Source organism: Gekko japonicus, unplaced genomic scaffold, assembly GCF_001447785.1.
Source record: "Gekko japonicus isolate JY-2015 unplaced genomic scaffold, Gekko_japonicus_V1.1 scaffold1337, whole genome shotgun sequence".
NCBI classification, from domain to species: domain Eukaryota; kingdom Metazoa; phylum Chordata; class Lepidosauria; order Squamata; family Gekkonidae; genus Gekko; species Gekko japonicus.
In genome coordinates, this window is record NW_015165863.1 from 77,273 (window position 1) to 95,718 (window position 18,446).

The following is an 18,446-nucleotide window of genomic DNA, read 5'->3' on the forward strand; positions in this document are numbered from 1 at the left end:
GTTCCCCTTTCTCCTGGCCATGGCAAGCTGCAGCTGGAAGAAAGGGGGTATCACCCAGGAAGAGTTAAGTGGCTGTCAGCCATTTAACCCTTCTGTTTCACTTCCCTGTGCTTCAAAGGGGGGGGGGAGAGAAACTGATGGATTTAATGGCTCACAGCCATTTAAACATAACAGCTGACAGGCAGACCCACTTGGCTGTTAGGTTGAAATGGCTAGCAGCCATTTCAACCTAACAGCAGGGCAGGTGTGCCCATCTGCTGTTGGGCTGAAATCGCTTGCAGCCATTTAAACCTAACAGGTGAGCTGCAGACCCACACTGCTCAGCCGTTAGGTTTAAATGGCCAGAACAGCCAAACTGAACTGGACAATAGTCCGGTAAATGTTCAGGAAATTGCCTTCCCCAACCATCAGTTCGGAGGCTCCAAACTCGGCCAAGTTCATGCCAAATTTTGGCTCGAGAACTGCTTTGTGCCCATCCCTACTATGTACAGCTAGATTTGAGTCCAGTAGCACCTTAGAGACCAACAAGATTTTGGGGGTATAAGCTTTCGAGAGTCAAAACTTCATTTGCTGGTATCTGAGGAAGGGAGCATCAACTTAAAATCTTATACCCCCAAAATCTTGTTGGTCTTCAGTTAGCAGTGACTCATGAAAACTCATACCCTACCAAAAATTTTTGTTGTTAGACTTTAAGGTGATTTTGGTATCCTGGGACTTGCAGCTTTAGAGAAATAGAAATAGAAGACATGATAATATTTCTGTCTTCAGCCTGGGGGGCGGGGAAGAAGTCTGTGGCTTAAATGCTTGAAGTTAAGGTGATTTTGGTAGTCTGGGACTTGCAGCTTTAGAGAAAAGAAAAGAAAGATATTATCTCTGTGTCTGTACATGGAAGGGGAGGAGATAAAGCTGGTTCACCAAATATAGAAAGTGAGGCGATTCTGCTGTCCTGGACCCTTCTTCAACCAAACTAATGCTCTCATATTTTAAGGCCAGGTTATCTGAAAAGCCAGTATTTACTCTGGATTCTGAAATGCATTCGGAGATTTATACTGAGTATCCATATCCAGTAATTTAATATTTAAATAATTTAATATAGATTGCCATATGTGGAATAGATTCAAAACCATCCCCCCCGCCCCAAAATGAAATGTCTATGCCCCTTCCCCCACTACAACTCCAATTTAGAGGTTCTCAGAATTTTTTCACATATAAATGTGTTTGCATGTTTGGCACTGAATTACTGTAAATCTAATAATTTATATAATGTTAGGTGCTAAGTTAGATGCTATCCAGAACACAACATTGGGCATCCAGTAGGAGAACGAAATGGAGAATAGTCTACCTGATCTTGCTTATGTCAGGTAATGACAATAATTTGATTCCACAGGGTTTACTAGGGGTGTGTGTGAGAGAGTATACTATTAGCCACCTGTGGCTGCAATCTGTAGATATCTAAATCCATGGATCGGGGTTACGTGGAGTCTAAACAGATCTTTCTGCACACTTGGGGGGACTCCACAGGTGTGTAGAAAAAACTTAAATGTTAAAAAAATGCATGGGGGGTTAAATCCACCCAACGTAAAACCGCATTCTCTGTGCAAACACAGAGAATGCACCTATCTCTGTCTTGGCCTGGCAGCAGTACAGCAAGCTGGGAACCATGCTGTGCCTGGCAGTGCAGCAGCCCAGGAGCTGTGCTGGGCCCAGTACCAGAGCCACAGCAGCCTGGGAGGGTGAGGCACAGAGAACAGATCTCTGTTGGCACGCTTGGAGAAGCTCCATGGGAACAACTGTTGCCAGCCTTCTGGTGGGGGCTAGAGTTCACACAAATTATAACTGCTCTCCATATGTCAGAGTTCAGTTCCCCTGGCGAAACTGGCGGCATTGGAGGATTGAGCTTGTGGCATTGAGGTCACTTCCCTCCCCAAACGTCACTCCCCCAAGGTTCCTCCACAACTTTCCCAACCTGCAGCTGGCAACCCTAAGGGGAACTGATCTCTGCAGTTGGGAGACCCATTGTATTCCTAGAGTGCTGCTGCCATTACTACTGCTGCTGCTGTGGGGGGGGGGAACAGGTGGATGGCTGGGAGAATGATGGGAGCAAAAAGAGAGGGATGGGATGGAGGCAGAAAGAGAGAGGAAGTGATGGGCATGGAAGATAAAGAGAGTAAGAGAACAAGTGGTGGGAGGGAGAAAAAGTGAGAGAAGCTGGGGGAGAGGGGAGGAAGCAAAGGGAGAAAGTGATAGCAGCTTCCATAAGTCTTTTGCAGGTCCCCACTTGTTTATACATAAAAGGCAAAAGAAATAGAAAATGACAAGTGGGGACATGCAACAAATGTTGTGTATTATTAATGTCTTTTCATAGTATAGTTGGTTACTGTTTAAATGGCTTTCTTGCAGTAACCAATTTGTTAGCTTTTTTGGATTTTCTCATTTTGGCAGGGCATCGTCTTTTGTGAAGTACTTTTGGCATTGCATTGTTCTGTATGGTACTGATGAGGGATTGATGTTTCTGACAAAAAAGGCAGAGATTCTTTCCATTGTTTTGAGCAGTGCCCTCTTAAGGGAGGAGGCAGCTCTGTGACAGCCTTTTGTGAATGTAAGGGAGTGACAGTTGGAGCCCACTTTCCCCTTTTTCCCTTTGTTCCTTCCTTTTTCTTTATTAAATGCTGGAAAGAGAGCTGTCTAGCCTTGCTCAATTCTCTTGTGCATAGTTGGCTTCAAAGAGCAGTTTGCCTGGAAATTAAAATCACTTTGTTTATGTGAGGTGAGTTTTCAAAGATGGCCTTACTGAGCACTGCAGGTCTTGAGGTGCTACAGGTGTCCTGTACCACTCTCCTTCTGAGTGCCCTTGCCAAAAGCAGCTGTTCAAATGGCCATTGGTTTATCAGTGGATCAGCCTGAGACACCTTTGCTTGTTCACTCTCACCTTGCTGTGGAGAATTATGTGGTTGCAGGGATCCTGTCTTCAGCCTGAGATTACTCCACATTCACCAACAGCACCACAGCTGTCTTTGGCAATTTGTCTGTCAGAGTTGCTAAGGAACGTTTTAAAATGTGGTGTGTACAAACTGACACTGGTTAGAGGAAATCCTGCCTCCTCTCTACTTGCCCCTTACCTCTCAGTCACTGTGCCCACCCATCCATCAATGACACCTCAGCTGTCCTTTTATAACTCCCCTCTGGCTTCTAGTCAGTCAGAAGAAAGAAGCAGCAGGAAGAAGCAGTGCCCAAGCTGGGGGGGGGGAAGCACTTAGAATCCAGAGAGAATGGTTTTAACAGATAGCAGAGCCCACAGCTTCAGAGACTGGGGTGAGAATGATCCTTCTTTCCTGCTTGCGAGGCTTTGCAGTTGCAGGCTCAGATGTCCTTTTAAAACTTCCTCCTGCTATATAGTCTCAGCTGGGAGGGTGGGGTATAAATGTGGTAAATAAATAAATACTGCAGGAAAAACAGCGTTGGAGATGGGCAAGTGGCAGTGACGAATCCTCCCCAATCCCAGCTCCAGTTCTGCTGTTGCTTCCTTGCCTTCCTTCCTTTCCCCCGCACCCATTATCTCTCTCTTTCTCTGTATTTGTCTCTCCCACTCTCAGCCAGAGGGGAGTGGGAGAAGCAGTTAAAAGCCTCCCTCGCCCGAAAGTTTTAAGAGGACAGTGGAGTCCGCAGCAAAAGAGGTAGGGGTGAGAAGCTCAGATGTCCTTTTAAAACATCCCCCTTTGGAAGGTGAACTCTGTGGCATAATATTCAGCTGAAGTCTCTCGTCCCCAAACCCTGCCCTCGTCAGATTCCATAGGAAAATCTCCAGGAATTTCCCAGCTTGGAGCTGGCAACCGTAGTCAGGCCTGACCCCAATAAGCTCTCCCTCAAAGGCCAAAACAGCCCTAGAAAGGACCCTGCTCTCTTCCCCTGCTGTTGTACTCATAGAAGCCCAGCCTGGAATCTGCAGTTGCCTAGCAACAGCCACTGAGGGACTCTGTTGCTTAAAGCTACATGTGCCTCTTTTATTATTTTGGTGTTTAAAAAAACACATTTTTTTAGATTTCACTTTTTCCAGATTTGTAGAAACATCTCTCTTGCACATTCACAAGTCCAGTTACTAGACTTAAATAACCTGCAACTTGGCCAACTTCATTATTAGTATATAGATGATACATCTTTTAGCAATTTTTATTAAGTAACCAGTATCATGGTGATAATTCTTGCTGAGTTGTGATTATATGGGCTTTTTTCTCCTTCTCAGCCTGTTCCTTAGCCTCTGTATCATTGTTTCAGTTCAACTTCTTCATTCTCTCTCAGAGAAAAAAATAGAACTTTACACACTGGCCCTCATTACTTTTAAAAACAGACTAAGGTGAGATTTTTCACAAAACTGAGAGTACTGTCTCTACTCATAGGGGCTGTTAAGGACCCCTTTAAACTGAACTGCCTAACACCAATAAATAATTATTATTTTCACAGAGCAGCAAACAAGATTGCTTAATAGCAAATGCTAGGAGAGCCACAAATAACAGTAGTTTATCAAATTTGATTAATTAGTCTACTAAGATGTAACAATAAATTCTGAAGGTTGTATCTTTGCTACTGAGATGGATTTGCCTGTGTATTTGTACTCCTTCACTTTTAACAAGAGCACAGAGCACTTAAGATGGAAATATACTTGACAAGAGACAGAACTGCTTCTTTATAGAATCAGTGTTTTGCTTACCTGTTTGCATTTCCTGTCTTTAAGTAATGTGTAGATAATTACAATGTGTAATGAGATCTCATCTTATGGCACATTTCTTTGTTCAGATCATTGACTATTGAAAGTTGCATTGCTATGAAGCCCATGCAACTTAAAATAGGAAAAGACATGGGATTGGATCCAACCAACTTTTCCACTGGTAGAAAAGGAAGAAGGACTCCTCTTTGACCTCTTTAACAGCTACACTGGGAATCATGAGACCCACACAGGTGAAATTAATGTGGAATGGAAGCTGTAATGAAATCAATTGGGAGAGACTGAATGAAAAAGCTAGCTGCAGCCAGCCAACTCATGGAATAGTGGAAGCTCATTATCCCTTGTAGCATCTATTTCAGGGGAAAAGAATAGTAAGGACAAAAAGGGGAAAACCTACAACATAGCACAATACTATTAATAATCATCATCATTTAAATAATTTCTGGTGTACCGCTCACATTTTCCTATGGATGTGAACATTTGCAAACCAGATAAAGTTGTAATAAAATAGAATAACATTTCTTCACTCTGACATGGAAGTATTTCAGACTTTCACACAAATACGGTCAATTTCCTCATATGGTAGGCCTTTCCTAAGAAAGCAACATCAGTGCATTGCTGGTACCACCATGGCCATAGTACTACTAGTTGGCATCCTATGCTTGCTCAGCAGGGCAAAAAATGTACAAAAAAGACCACACTTTGAGGAGTGGAGAGAGCAGCAATTGCACCAGAATCCATGGCAATCCCACCACCCACAAATCATGACACAGCAGGCCTCCAGTGCTGCCAGAACACCCAGAGATGGAAGCAGCCAACAAGTGCATGCTGCTGCTTCCGTAATGTCAGCCTGCTTGCTGCTCACACACAGAACACAAGAAAGGAGGGAACAAAGGGATCCTGCAGGGCAATTAGCAGTGTAAGTGTCTGGCCAGCAGTAGCTATGTTTAAGATTACAGTGGCGATTGGGCCTGTAATTACACTCCTGTATTCCCCACACTCATGGTGGCTTAGTTCAGAATGGCAAGTCACTGACAGCATAGTGATGTATTGCTGGTATGTCTGCATTGTTCCTATTTAATGTCGGCAATTGTTGAGAGTTTGTGTATATGTTGAGACAATAAATACAGAAGGTACACAGGGCACACAGAACTGTTCAATCACAGCTTGTGACAACTGATTCCCTTCCCTGGCTTATCTGCGTGGGAACCATTGTCCTCTCATCTGCAGTTGGAGGAGTGTAAGTTTATGTTTGATGTTTGTGCTCTGAAGTAGAATACCTGCAGTGTTCAGAACAGTTTTAGAAATATGCTATAATTGTGTCTGTTCCCTATTTTTGGTTAAAGTGTGCTTTCTGTGGAGTTCCCCATCAAAGCTCCCCTCGTATGTATTCTAACTGTGCCCGATAGGAGGCCACAGAGATATAGCTGGGCTTTACGTAATATGTTATGTCTGGACATGTGCAATCTTCCACTCAGGCTTAACTGCTGCAGGTGCAGTAGCCAGCATAAGGAGGCATGCCTGGACTTGTCTGGCAGGCCACCTAGATGGAGAGTGGGGAGGCATGTCTGGGCTTGTCCGGGCAGGTCACCTAGTTGGAGCTTGAAGCCCCAGCACCAAGGCAGACAGGATCCTGAAACCTGCCTGTGGATTGGCCCCTGAGGTCAGCCAGCCAATCTGGAGCCTGGAGGCCATTTGAACTCACCAATTGCATGGGGGCTGGGAGTGGCTTAGGTGTATATAGTTAGGGCAGTTGCCCCATGTAAAACATTCCTGTTGAGATGCAATAAACTGCTGCCTGCTGAAATCACTCTGCCTTTGCCTCTGCCATGTTAAACCCATTATGTAACACAGAACTTAAGAGAATTGTGAGTGGATTGCAGATTTCATTCATATCCTATGCTATACAATGGGGGCATGGCAGGAAACTAGAGGGGCAGTTTTGTATTTTCTCTTTCTATAACTTCTTTTGGGATTTTTCTAGTTATGCCAAGAACTAACACTGGGCACAGGGTTACAGGCAGATGCTGCCTAAACTTACACTTTGGCCTGATGCCAAAGTGGTGCCAACATACCTTGGTGCCAATGTATCTCCAGAGATGCTGGTATGTCTCTTATTTATACCAGCATATATCATTGTTATGCCCAGTACAGGACTTAAGCTGCTATTTTAGGTTATTGAGATGCAGGGTTTAGGATAGCTTCCTTCCTATACAACTTTGTTTTTAGTGAAATGAATAAAAAGAAAACCACATGTCCAAAGCAGAATCATGAGAAAAGAAAAGCAGTGGTGGAACCACACCTAAACTGTAAACAGTACAAAGTATGTGGATCCAGTAGTCATTAATGTACTGACAACAATTATACTTAAAACTCTGACACATAAGCCACCACATGACAAAACTGATAATTTAATGCAGATACAATTCAACAGGTATACAATTTTTATTTTTATTTTGGACTTTAAACAGGCTGCCTTTCAATTTCACAATGAAATGAGTGAAGCTAGAAGCTCTTGGTTTATTATACAGACTAGGAATAAAGCCCGTTGTGGAAATAAATACAACGAGATCTAGAAAGAGGCTCTGGGGGAGTGCTGTGGCTTTGGGCAAACAGTGTCAATTTGCTGTGGTGACCTCAGCAGGGTATAATGACAGAGTCCACTGTTTTCTCCAGAGGAACTGATCTCTGCTACCTGAAGAGCAGTTGTAATTTTGAGTGATCTGTAGCCCTCACCTGGAGATTGGCAACAATTGTTACCCAGGACGAAATGGCTGGTTTGGAGGGTGGAGTCTACCTGTCTGAGGTCCCACCCCTCCGCAAACCCCACCCTCTCCAGGCTCCACCCCTCAAATCCCCAGGAATTTGCCAGCCTGGAGTTGGCAACCCCGTCTCCTTCCCAGCTAACCATCAACCTACCATTATCTGCCCCTTTGACTTCAGCTGACTTCTGCCCTCCCTTCTGCAGAGCAGTTGTAATTCTGAGTGCTCTCCAGCCCTCACCTGGAGATTGGCAACAATGGTTCCCTATGTGGGACTGACTGGTTTGGAGGGTGGAGTCTATGGCAGTGTACCTGTCTGAGGTCCCACCCCTCCTCAAACCTCACCCTCTTCAGGCTCCATCCCTCAAATCTCCAGGAATTTCCCATCTGGAGTTGGCAACCCTATCAGGACTGGCCCCAATGTGTTTTCTCCCAAAGGCCAAAGTAGGTGACAGGACCAAGCTTAGATGCCTACCAACAGGCACTGAGGGGAAAGTAGGATTGCCAGCTCTAAGGAGGGAAATACCTGGAGGTTTGGGGGGTGGATTCTGTAGAGGGCAGCATTGGGGTGGTGGTGGAAGGACTCAGCAGGTATAATGTCATAGGGTCTACCCTCCAAAGCATCCATTTTCTCCAGGGGAACTGATCTCTGTCATCTGGAGATCAATTGTAACAGTGGGAGATCTCCAGGTCCCACCTGGAGATTGGCAACCCTAGGGGAAAGTCAGCTGCACAGCAGGGGGTTGAAGAGAATGGTTTGATGGCTGCTGGGCCAAGATTGGCAACAATAGTTCCCCAGGAGCCCCATCGTAAATGCACCAAACAATTCCTAAAGATTTTCCAAAACACTACTCTGTTTTGGGCCCTCCTGTGGTGTAGTGGTAGTGCGCGGACTTAAGTGGTTTGGTGTCGTGGTTAAGTGCGCAGACCCTAATCTGGCAGAACTGGGTTTGATTCCCCACTCCTCCACTTGCACCTGGCTGGATGACCTTGGGCAAGCCATAGTTCTGAGAAGAGCCGTTCTTGAAAAAGAGCAGTTTCTGTCAAGAGCTCTCTCAGCCTCACCTACCTCACAGGGTGTCTGTTGTGGGGAGGGGAAGGGAAAGGAGTTTGTAAGCCCCTCTGAGACACCTTCGGGTAGTGAAGGGCGGGGTATAAATCCAATCTCCTCCTCCTCCTCCTCCTCCTCCTCTTCTCTCAGAGCTCTCTCAGCCCCACCTACCTCACAGGGAGTCTGTTGTGGGGAGGGAACCAAAGCAGCTGACATCCTCCTCAGAATACACCAGGTCCCATATTCAACTGAGAATTCCAACTGTCTTGCGGGGGGGGGGAGTTTAGGGGTTTGGAATGGAGTGAAGTCCAATCAGCTTCCATATGCAAAAAACCTTGAAACGCTGGGCGGGACTGCACAAACAGTCGCAGCAGTTGTGGTGTGGGCGGGACCCGGGCTTTGCCTTCTGATTGGTGGTGATATATGCTGAGGAGCAGTATCATCAGCCATACACTAAGGGAGTGCATTTTAGAATTAGAACTTTGGCACCCACTATTCAATTATATATAAGGAGAGATGTGATTTTTGAGCTTTTTATGACTTTGGTGGACTTGTTACAATGGCAGATATGTTGAAATCTGTTTCGCTTTGAAGATTATGCATTGAAATGGGCGAGGACCTTGGCACCCTGTTGTTGAATTGTTGGATTGGAACTCTACCAATTGGATGGATAAATTATTGTCTGGATTGGAGTTTCACATTCATTGCACCTGGATGGTGTTCCACACCAGTTGTAATAAGTTCTTTACCAGTTGGATCATGATATTATTATCATGATACTGGATTGGAGTTTCTCATTTATTGAACCTGGATGGATTTCTGTACAAGTTGAACTGTAACAAGGTGCATGGTTAATGAATTTGGAAAAAGCTCTATACTGTTTGAAGTGTACAAGTTTTGTTCTTAAAAATTTGTATGCCTGTTGAATTGTATCTGCATTAAACGATACGTTTTGTGATGTGGTGGTTTAAGTGTCAGAGCTCAGGGTTTTAAGCATAATTATTGTCAGTACATTGGATCCACGTACTTTGTACTCCTGTTTAGAAAACAGAAGCATACCCACTTTGCTGTGATCCCTTAGTACATTCTGTATAAAAGAACTAGCTATATCTTTTATTTCCTAATTCATACACAAAATCTTCATGGAAAAATTAGCTATCTCTTCCTCATGAAATCTGCCCCCTGTGTGCCCTTGCCGTATTCTGTAGTTCATTCAAATATTTGAATTGTTCTTCTAGGGGAAAAAGACAGTCCTTGTTGTCCCTGTTGTCAGAGCTGGCATTGAAATGCTGGCAAGAATACAAGGGAAGACTCAATCTATACAAGTCATCAGTTCTGGATGATATGCATCCCGGGATCTTAAGGGAATTAATTAATGAACTTTCTTCATCAACTGACAATTATTTTTGAGGAGACTTCAAGAATCATTGAAGTATTGATATGAAACACAAATGCAGTATCACTCCTTTTTTGGGCCATGATAAATTATTTTAATAAAAATGCATATTAACATAAAAGATAAATATTTTATTAAACCAAAGAAGGAATGTAACAATTTTTAATGGTATGAGTAACAAATAGTCAGAAATAATTTTGGATATGCTAGAAAAAATCTTGGCAGTTTAATTTTGAAAAAGGAAAATAGCAAGTTACAACATTAAAAACATTAGTTAGTATAGCATTTTATTATTCATAATGTAAAAAAATTGAACCTTTGACAAGAAGTTTTCAAAAATGCTTCAAAATGACTGTAAAGGAAATAGATCTACAAGATTTTTATGTATGCCAGAACTAAGCTTTTTAATATATATATATATGCATTTTATTCATTGAATACATCACAAGAGGAATTTTGGTTAGCCAACATGCAATCTTTTGATTTCTTTGGGGAATATATACACATCATTGGATAATTTGATTTAAGATAATTTCCTGTTAGACATGTAGACATGAGTCTGAAAACATGGATTTGAGGAGAGGAATGTGAGATGGAGCGTAGAGTGCCAGATTCCTGACATGATACCCATTTCCCTGAGTCCTCTGAAAGTCCCTCAGCAGCTGTTTCCTTCTTGGACTGGGAAATCTGTGGAAATGTGATTGACAACTTAGGGGTACAATTTTTAAAATAAATTGGTCTGAAGTATGTCATACATAGTACACACTGAGACGAATAAGGTATATACATATAAAGTGGTTAAAGCAGGTAGCTACCCTTTCATCATTCTGTAGCTAGAAAGTGAAAGCTAAAACATGCTTTGAATTGAAGAAAAGTAATAAAAACTAAGGTTTTTTCTTTTGTACAAATGCATCCATAGGGACAACTTTAATTCAACATTGTTTAAGATCTCTATTTAACTTCATGACTGGAGTGATTTAGTGCATATTTTCAGAGAGATTGCCCAGTACCTTAGAACAATGATCAACTATGTTCCAATTTACAAGGTATTTTAACAATTTAATTTATTGTTATAAATATCAGGGAGCAAAGTGTTTTGCAATTCTTATGTCTTTTTATTCTGATAACCGAAACCGTTACTGCAGAATCACATTACCCTATATGCTTACTCCTGTAAATCTATGCCTCATTCAACCTATCAAATTTCTAATTTAAAATCTAAAAAAAAGGATTATATAGTAATTCATGTATATGAGTAGTCCAAGTCTATCTGAGATGCTCTCATCCTGCTACCAAGAAACTTTGCTTCCATTTACATGATCGTCTGTATCAGGATTGTAAATAAGGCTTCATTGTTGAACGGAAATATAAAGGAATCAATGACACACAAAGGAGAAATCGAGGGAAGAGGCGAGATAATGTTGGGAATAATAGAAAGGAAAATGTGGATTTAGTGTAGTTAATGTGTACTAAGATTGTAAAAAGGAATGTAAGTAAACAGTAAAATATCAGGAAGCTTTTCTTAACTACAATATCTATTAGACTGTACACTAACCTCTCAAGGGAACATATGGAGGGAGGCACCATCACTTGAATTATTTATAACCAAAACAGCAAAAGATAGCAGAAGGAGAAATTTGAACTTTGTAAATAATGTGTATGAATGGCCATTATTCTACCCCCAGAAGAACTGTTTATCTTGTTTAAAATTAGTGTCATCAATGCCAGCGCTCAGACAGTCCATAGACAAAATCAGCACTCAGACAGTCCATAGACTTCAATAGACTTAGCATGTAACTCTGCTGTGGACTGCACTGTCAGATGTCTTATAAGCTGTGCATTATTCTTTGTATTTTAACTGAAAGGTATATCTTTTGCAGAGTGGCTTTCCTTCATCAAAGTCATCCCCAAAGTCATCCTAACCCATGGAGTTGCTTGGTAGAATTTAGCATTATAGCAAGCATGATTATCACCAAATATATGTTGAATTTTTGGAGTTTTAGTTTTCTACAAAAAAAATCTGCACTTTTTAAAAGCTAGGGATTGGGGTTGATTCTTAAAATTACTAGGTTTGTAACAAGCCTATGTTTCTGAACATTGTATTTTGTTTTTAAAAATTAAAAACCAATTGTTACTGTCAGGTATTGGACACAGAGATGGCAGGGGAGATGAAATGCTGAAGATAGGATATCCAAATTAGAATGTGGGTAGTTCACCCACCCCATTTACTTTCCCCTTTATGATTATACTTTTGCTGGACTTGGAGTACTGCTTTTGACTTGTAAAGTCTAAATGGAGCTCAGGGTATATAAAAATATTGTTTTCCCATTGAACCATCTACTACTTGAACTCCTAATTGGATCCTCTTATCTGGGTGCTGTGTCCACAAGCTAGGGCTGATTATTGGAGATAAGTTATTTTCTATGGATGTGCACTGATTATAGCAGATCCAGTGTATCTGGCATATCTTTTATTTTCCTTTCCTTTTATCCAATAAAAGTTCCATGATAAATTGATCTTGAGCATGGATAGTTGTTAATCACTTATCACCCAATAGACAAAAGGAATAAAAAAAAATGCAACTGCTAGAGTTCTTTTTGGATCCCTGTCAGAAAGTATAAAGGTACCCAAGTCATAGGAATATACGTAAGAATGAGCTTGCAAACATGGTAAAATATAATGCCTCCTGAGATTAGCATACAAAGGATATGTGCTCATGTCGATCTAACCTAAGAGACAGGGGCAGATTTGTTCTGAACAAGGTAAATGGATTGATCTACCCCTTATAACTGCCAAAGAGTGAGCATTTAGACTGGCCAGAATGAATGCTCTTAACAGATTTTGGGAAGACAACAAATAGGTGTAGGAGGGAAGGGATTCTGGAGGTGGAATACCCAAAATTTGGGATAAACAGGTGCAGCATGCTCTAAAGGCAGAGCTTTGGTGTTTGATTTTACATGATTTCTCACTAAAGCAAATGCTGCATGAGAGCCCAGGGCCTGGATAGTGTCCAGGTTTACATCAAGAGCCAACAGTTTCTCAAAGACATTCTTCCCCCCCTTTTTTTTGAGCCCCCAAAGGGAGTTTTTTATTATTTTTATAAATCTACAATACTACAGAAAATAATAAGGGTGGGGTACTAAATATATGGGAGAAAGGAAAGAAACCAACTATACCTAAAAACCCAAGAGAGGAGATCCTCAATAAAGCTTAGTTACATTAAGTCATAACTCTTGTAAAACAATATGAATTGAGTAAAGTTTTTCACACATTTTCACTTTTCTTTAGCAAATTTAGCTGTTCAGAAACCATACCCTCCCCATCACCACATTTATGCATCAGCAACCTTGAGGCACAATACAGAGTCCTTCAGCCTCTATTTCTCTTTTCCTCGTCTCTTCCTCAGCTTATAAGGGCTTTTGGGAGCTGCAGCTCCTTGCGCCGCCAGAGAGTCCTCTCCGGAAGATTCCGTCTCTAATTCCCCACTCAAACTGTTGTTGTCTTCTTCTCCTTTTTCCTCTTCTTTTCCCAGCTGAGTCTTTAAGAATTCTTTGGCTTTAAAGCCAGAGTCAATTCTTTCTTTTTTGTATTTCATCTTGAAAGCCACTCCTTCCGGAAATAACCGTTTGTATCCAATTGAGTTTGCCTGAAGATAAGTCACCAGCTCTTTGTACTTCCTTCTCCATTGTTTTACGTCAAATGGAATATCCTTAAGCACTCTAATCTTGGTTTCCCCCATTTTCAGGAATGTTCCAGAAACTGCTTTTAGGATTGCATCCCTTATGTGCCTCTTCGAGAATCTCACAACAATCTCCCCAGGCAGATTATTCTTTTTTATATATCCTGAATATGATCGATAGAGCACATCCATTTCGCTTAGTAGCAGTTCTGCCGTCATTTCTGTCACTGGGGCCAACAATTCACTCATTAGCTCTTTAGGATTATCTCCCAATTTTTCCGGCACAACCTGGAAGCGAAGGACCATGTTGGCCTTATCCATTTGCACCTGCAGCCATTTATCTTCCATTGAAGTTTGCTTTAACTCCAACTTTTGGACTTCTTTACATTTTCCGTTGTTGCAGCCACCTCATTGATTTTCTCACTATCTTGCTTCATTATCTGTATCATATCATTCATCTGGGTTTGCTGTGCTGTCAACTGGTTTTGCTGCACTGTCAGATTTTTGGTTACTTCCGACATTTCTTCTTTGATGTTATTCAACTGCTCCAGCAGAGGGCGCATACATTCCGCTACAGTCTTTGCTAGCTCATTCGTCACTTCTGTTTTAGGGCTCTCCAGTCCTTTTACTTTTGGAATCAGCTTGTCTTTGTCCCTCTTGCCCGCCATCTTTGCCGTTTGTTTACTCTTTGTAAAAGTTTTTTAAAAGTCTCTGCAATGTGCTCAATCGCTTCTCTACATTGGTGAGTACATCTGAACAGTTTACTCCACGTCTGTGCTCGCTTCCCCCCTTTTCGTTTAAAAGTCCATGCGCATGGGAGGCGTCCCCCCCGCTCACTTTTCCCGTTCCGCTAGATGGGGTGGGGAGCATCTTTTCTTTTAAAATTCATTTCTTGATTGACTCACGTTCATAGCTGGTCATCCGACCACTCTTCTTTCGTCATTTTAAATGCTCGATCTCCTGCACTTGACCCGGTTAGCTTCACTAGTGCTTTATCAGCCTCTCAGCTCGAAGAACCACTGGAGCGGAGGGGAGCCTCGATTCTCTGGCATTCCGCCATTGAAGAGGCTACCCCTCAAAGCTCCTTGGCCAGGACACCTTTGCCGGTACCCTGGGGGGTTAACGAGCCTGCTCGCCCCCTTCTTTGGCTAGAGCGCGGCTACCCCCCGGGAGGTCTGGGAGGAGCATCCGCAGTTGTGGAGCTATCAACTGGATGTCTTTCAAAGACATTCTTAAACCACATTGACCTATAAGAGCCTTCTTTCAGGATGAACAGTCTAATTGCTTGTAGCCAATCCTTGCCTCAAGGGAAGGTCAGCCCAGTTCGAAACAGAGAGCCACACCAGCCACACAGTGAGGAATGTTTAATAATTTTCACAAAAAATATAAAAGAAGATGGCCATCCTTATGTCTACTCTGAAAGGATAATAGGAATGACTTTTAGGTTAAAGAAGAGCATGTGGAACATAGTTCCCACCTCCATTTTGGAAAAAAATAATATGCTGTCAGAACAGGCTTTTGCTTTTCTCCCTATCACTGAATGATGAGGCCCCCATTTTAGGTTAGATGTGAAAAGGATACCCAAATATGAAAACTCCTTCACTTGTTGAATTTCTTCCCCATTCAGAGACTATCTGAACACTGAAGGATTAATTTTTTTCTTTGGAGAAAAGAACCACTTTCATTTTCTGGTAGTTTATTTTCAGGCCTTCTTTAATACAATATTCAGAAAAATTTTAATTATCTCTGCAAACCAATTCTTGTCTGAGAGAACAGAGAAGTGTTATCAGTGAAAAGCAGAAATGGAATATTGCAATTGGTCAAATGTGGTGTATGACAAAATTCATTAAATAAAGTCCAAAGATTATTCATATATAGGATCGTGTCATGAATATAGAAATGACTGTATGGCAGAGCAACCATAAATTTAGATGTTTCCCTGAGAAATGGGATCTAGAAAGGGATTTACCTACCTTTCGTGAACTGGAACTAGAGGATGATATAGCCCTGCTGATATAAAAACCAAGCAGGATGGGAGCGCCAGTAAATCACCATTGCAAGGGTCCTAGAGACATTTTGGCTACTCTCCCTAATACAAGGACCAGGCAAAAAATCCTTGAGACAGCTAGATCTCGAGGCTCCCTTTCCTTTAATGGCGATAATATTCTTGTCTTTCTTGACCTCCCATCTGATGTCCTTACAAGACGGAAAGAATTGAAGCCCATCATGACATCTTTACAACAGGTGGGCATTGAATACCTATGGGCAAACCTAACAAAGCTAAAAGTTATTATTAATGGGAAAGCCCAATTTGTGGAGGACTTAGACTCTGGTCAAAAATTGCTTCGAGATTTGCATTTGCCTCAGCCAATGGTTACTAGTAAGGGATCACAGAAGAGGAAATCGGAGGATCCCCCATCACCCACACAGAACAGCAAACTCTCTGTCCGTGAAGCATGAATCAATTGACGAGAGTGTAGTCATTTTACTAAATAGTTGTTTTGAAGTATATCTTTACATAACATAGGCACAAGGCACTGGTGGGTTGAAGTGTTGTATTAAAAATCTGTTATGTTTAGCAGCTGATGGGTGGGGCTTGCTCTAGTCTAGCCTCCTACTATAGAGGTGTATTTCTGCTAGAAAGTTCTCTTTTCTTTTAGTTCAATCCGGGCTAGTTTTCTCTTTGCCTTGGATTGTTGAAGTTTGATGTTTTAAATACAGAAGTTCTCTTTTCCAATACAAACCCCAGTTTAATTCAAAAGAAGTAATTTGGTCAAAAGGAACTAAGGGGTGACAAATTTACTGTAACGTTTTATACTAGCACATAAAATTTCATAGCTACTGCTCATTTCTTTATAGCACTTTGTATACCTACAGCTCTCACTGTTCAATTTTTTATTATTTATTTACAAAATATTTTTATCTGAATATCTGATCTTCAGAAGAAATATATTTTTAAAGAGTGTGGGTGCTGATTCTCTCTCATCATTTTTTAAAAGGGATTTGAAATTTCTAACACCATTGTTAAATACTATACTAATTTATAAGATACCTCTGGTCGTAGCGCTTCTTGCTTAGTACATAAGATCCCACGACACCCTCACCCATAGAGAGGAGAAAGAAGTGGTGATGGAACAATCTGTTACATTATTGGAGTAAGTGTTTCTTTTACTGTTGTTGAAAGTTATTATATTAATTTGAAAGTAACGACTACAATTTCATTTCATTAAACGACATTAAAAGTCATCTGATAGCACTTTAACTGTATATTGGAGGTTGCCTATATGCTAGTTTATCTACTGTGTTTTAATTAATTAATTAAATTAATTAATTCTCAATTAAATTTTAATTAATTCTGACAGACAGCATTGAAAATTCTTATAGTGGTAACTGGATTTGATCTTTTTATAGTTAATCAATTGTTATAAGTTTGGAAGGTAATTGATGGTCCCGGTCACACGGGCAGGAAACTGCGGGGGGGGGGGAAACGTGGCTGTTAGCCCCGGGGCTAAAAACCGCACGGTTGCTCGAGCAGACCTACCTATCGAGGTCCCGTGGTAGGGGGGAGGTGCCGATCACTCCACAGTCCTGCGGCGTGGCAAAGAAGCAGGGCGCAGGGCAAACGGGTTGGTTGTTTTTTGTTTTTTTTTAAAAAAAACTCAATTGTGCACATGCTCCCTTGGGTGCGTGTGCACATCCGTGGAGACTTTGGGGCAAAAAACTTTTTCCAAGGGGACATGGGCGGGTGCCAGAACTACCTCCGGAAATGCGATCAGATGCCCGCCCTTGCCCCGCAGTTTCAGGAAACTAGTACCTCCGAGGTACTAGTTTTTTACTGCGCGTCTTCGGCGGGAAGCCTTGGTTGTGCCACGGAAGCCCAACGCTTCCCAGATGTGCCGGTGAGATTGCGCCCAGAATCTCCACCTATCTTCCATCCCTCTAGCGTTGCTAATGCTCCGTGTGTTCGGGGTCGATATTTAGCTGAACCATTTTAAGACAAATCAATTTTATATATACTGATTTTTAGACATTTCATTACAATTTTTATAGCCAATTAACTCAACTACTGATCTTGTAACCTGATTACTTGCCCATCCTCTTTTGCATCCTCCGCTGAAATTGCACGTTCCCCATTTTGCTACACAATAATAATTCATGAGTGTTACACAATAAGGTAACTAAGCTACTAGTGCTTAAACTAAGAAGCCAATACTACCGTTGTCACATTTTCGCACACAGTCCAGCATTGCTAAACTACCACATAAATACTGTTCACGTTAATATGTTGTCCTTTAAAATATGTTTGGTCAACATTAGGGGTATGAATAACGTGATCAAGAAAAAATGGGTGGCACAATATATAAAACGTATAAACCCAACAATTCTGTTCATGCAGGAAACGCATTTGCGATCTGCAAATCATCCAATTGTAAAATCTGCCTCATATCCTCAACAATATATGGCACCAGGCTCCTTAAGATCTTGTGGAGTGGCCATACTCTTAGCTAAGAAAGTGAACTTCGTGCTAAAAGAACAACAGATCGATCCAGCAGGCAGATTTATTTTTCTCAAAGGCCACACTGAAGGAAAGCTATGGTCCTTGGCCTCCATCTACACAACAAACTATGACCAAATTTCATTTCTAAACAATATCTTCACTAAACTCCAACCTTTCAGGTGGGCCACCTGATTATAGGCGGAGATCTCAGTTACATCGCTGACAATGTCTTTGATCACGTGCACAATAAGCCCAGATGACAACAGCATCAACATTTGGTGACCAGATTGGCAGATCTATCCCATTCTTTTAACCTCTTGGATGTATGGAGATTGCAGCA